Raw genomic sequence first — 3,925 nt, 5'->3', positions numbered from 1 at the left:
CTCAGACACTGTGCAAACGAGCTGGCCCCAGTGTTTTCTGGCATCTTCAACTCCTCACTGCAGGCATGTCATGTGCCTGCCTGCTTCAAGTCCTCTACCATAATCCCTGTCCCCAAGAAACCTAGGATCACTGGACTAAATGACTACAGACGCGTGGCTCTGACATCTGTGGTCATGAAGTCATTTGAGCGCCTAGTTCTCTCCCATCTCAAGACCCTCACGGCCCCCCTCCTGGACCCCCTGCAGTTTGCATATAGAGCCAACAGGTCTGTAGACGACGCCATCAACATGGCCCTACACTTCATCCTGCAGCATCTGGACTCCCCAGGAACCTACGCCAGGATCCTGTTTGTGGACTTCAGCTCTGCCTTCAACACCATCCTTCCAGACCATCTCCGAGACAAGCTTTCCCAGATGAATGTGCCTGATCCCATCTGCCGGTGGATCACTGACTTCCTGACGGACAGGAAGCAGCACGTGAGGCTGGGAAAGAATGTCTCGGACTCCCGGACCATCAGCACCGGCTCCCCTCAGGGCTGTGTTCTTTTTCCTCTGCTCTTCTCCCTGTACACCAACTGCTGCACCTCCACCCACCAGTCTGTCAAGCTAATCAAGTTCGCAGATGACACCACCGTCATTGGGCTCATCTCAGACGGGGACGAGTCTGCCTACAGGAGAGAGGTTGAACGTCTGGTGTCTTGGTGCAGCCACAACAACCTGGTGCTGAATGCCCAGAAGACAGTGGAGATTATTGTGGACTTCAGGAAGCACACAGCCCCACTCCCCCCCATCATCCTGACTGACACCCCCATCACCTCTGTGGACTCATTCCGCTTCCTGGGTACCACCATCACCCAGGACCTGAAGTGGGAGCCCACCATCACCTCCGTCATCAAGAAAGCCCAGCAGAGGATGTACTTCCTGAGGCAGCTGAAGAAATTCAACCTGCCAACACGGACGATGATGCAATTCTACACTGCAATCATCGAGTCCATCCTCACCTCCTCCATCACCGTGTGGTACGCTGGAGCCACTATCAGGGACAAACAGAGACTGCAGCGTGTTGTGCGCTCTGCTGAGAAGGTGATTGGCTGCAGACTCCCATCTCTGCAGCACCTGTACACCTCCAGGACACTGCGGCGTGCAGCCCGGATCTCAGCTGACCCTTCTCACCCTGGACACAGTCTGTTTGACCTGCTCCCCTCAGGCAGGAGGCTCCGGTCCATTCTCACCAGAACCTCTCGCCACAAGAACAGTTTCTTCCCCTCTGCTGTTGGACACATGAACAATAACCACATGATTGTCCCCGCCACTAACATATGACCCTACGCTGTGTAACTGCATCATTTCATGTTTGGCACTGATCACCACCTGCACTCATGTATATATCTTTCTACGTAGCACTCATAATTCTTATTCTCATGTATATATCTCATGTATATCTCATGCACATATCTTTCTTTCTACATAGCACTTTAATTCTTATTGTCTGCACTGAAGCACCGCAGCAATTTCCTAATGTTGTAAACCTCAACATCTGGCAATAAACCCATTCTGATTTCTGATTTCTGATTTCTGATTTCACACTACATTCAGTCATCCACCCATTCACACACACATTCACACACTGGCGATGGCAAGCTACATTGTAGCCACAGCTGCCCTGGGGCGCACTGACAGAGGTTAACGTATACAAGCTAAATATGGTTAACACACAGTGTCAGGGAGCTCCAGTGTGGGAACTAGTGGCATTAGGTTTGTAGTCATTTAACTTTCATCCATTCATTCATTTAATTCAGGAGGAAGAAATGTCAGGTTGATGCAGGCTGGTTACATGCATTTGGTCCCATGCTGTCTTTAACTAAATGACTTGGTTCACTTTATGGCTGGGCTGTATGTGGGGTTATATCATGTTATTTGGGCAGGAGTACCTGTCCTCTGTTAGACTTAGAAAGTTTCTCCATAAGTAGAGTTTCTAACTCTTATAGCACATCTGTGGCTGACAGCTTTTTGGTGGCTCTTTTTACCCCACACTGGTTGTGAGTGTGTAAATAGCCCCACTAGTTCTTTTGGGTTGCAGTTAACTTGGGAGGAAGAGGTAGGTCTGCCATGACTAGATGAATAACAATTATCTGGGATACTTAAATTTCATAATGCATGCATATATCTCTATAAACCTGGCCTGAGGGCTGCCAAAAACAAGGGGCACAAGAGTCCAAAACCAGTCCAAAAACACAAGAAAACAGTCCACGAATACAGGAAAACAGATCAAAAACAAAATCAAACTAGAGCTCAACAAGAGTCCAAGAAAAGTTCAGGGGGTCGACCCGGGGGTCGACAACACAAGGACCAAGACAGTTCTGGGGGCCGGCCGTGCACACAGCAACGGCGGTGACAGGCAAACAGTTCTGGGGGCCGACCGTGCACACGACAACGGCGGCGGCGCAGGCAAAACCAATCAGGAGGCCGACCACTTGGAAGGCAGTGGCGGCCACAGAGCAGGTCCGGAGGTAGGCCGCGATGGCAGCGGCGGCGACGAACTCTTTCCGGAGGCCGTCCCCAAAGGCCATGATGGTTAGAGGCCTGGAAAACGGCCGGGAGAGACGATGCGGAACAGGTCGAGCTGTGGCGGTGTGGTAACCGCAGGACCAGACGAAGGCACGGAGGCAGGACCAGACGAAGGCACGGAGGCAGGACCAGACGAAGGCACGGAGGCAGGACCAGGCGTGGATGAAGGCACGGAGGCTGGACCAGGTGTGGATGAATGCACGGAGGCTGGACCAGGCGTGGATGAAGGCACGGAGGCTGAACCTGACGGCAGCGGGACGGCTGCGAAACCTGACGGCTGCGGAACCTGACGGCAGCGGGGACGGCTGCAGAACCTGACAGTGGTGATACTGCAGGAGGTGATGTGGATGCAGACAACGGTGTAGAAATCACAGGGGATGATTCAGCAGGTGGTGGCTGAACAAACTTCCCCGGACCGTCAGCAGATGTGAGGATGTGCTTGCTGGGTCCTCTAGGACCCCCAGCAGACGAGGCGTGAAGCTGGACGGGCGACTCGGGCCCACCAGCAGACGACACTTGAGGCTGGATGGGCGGCTCGGGCCCACCAGCAGACGTGGCTTGAAGCTGGACGGGCGGCTCGGCCACTCCAGCAGACGTGGCTTGAAGCTGGACGGGCGGCTCGGGCCCTCCAGCAGACATGGCTTGAAGCTGGACGAGCGACTCGGGCCCTCCAGCAGACGTGACTTGAGACTGGACGAGCGACTTTGAGACTGGACGGGTGACTCGGGCCCTCCAGCAGACGTGACGTGAGGCTGGATGGGCTCCTCGGAACCTCCAGCAGACGTGGCATGAGGCCGGACGGGCTCCTTGGAACCTCCAGCAGACGTGGCATGAGGCCGGACGGGCTCCTTGGAACCTCCAACAAACGTGACATGACACTGGACAGGCTCCTCGGAACCTCCAGCTAACAAGACTTGAGGCCAGCTGGGTTCTCCCGAACCCCCAGCTAACGTGGCTTGAGACTGGACGGGCTCCTCGGGCCCTCCAGTGGAGACAGACACTGAAGCAGCAGGTACGGAGACCTCTGGCAGTGTGGACACTGGCTGGGGCTGAGCAGCACAGTGGCTTGACTCAGGCAGCAACAGTGGGATGCAGTCCTCGGAGGGCTGTAAGTGTTCCCCAATACACTCAGCAGAGGACGGAGGCGGACGGGTGAACTCACTTGAACTCTCAGGGGGTGCTGAGAGCCGAGACCGTTCTGGTGAGTTCTCCGGGTGAGCTGCTGGCGCTGGCGTCTTGACCTCTAGGGGTCCAGAGTTGGCTGGTGACTGACACCCAGCCTCTGGGGAGGCCCTAGAGGGAGCAACTGTCTCTGAGATGGCCAGCTTAAGAGAACCAGCAGATATTGTGGTGAAGT

Source organism: Maylandia zebra, linkage group LG11 (genome assembly GCF_041146795.1).
Source record: "Maylandia zebra isolate NMK-2024a linkage group LG11, Mzebra_GT3a, whole genome shotgun sequence".
NCBI classification, from domain to species: Eukaryota; Metazoa; Chordata; class Actinopteri; order Cichliformes; family Cichlidae; genus Maylandia; species Maylandia zebra.
Note: the sequence above shows the minus strand (reverse complement) of the source record.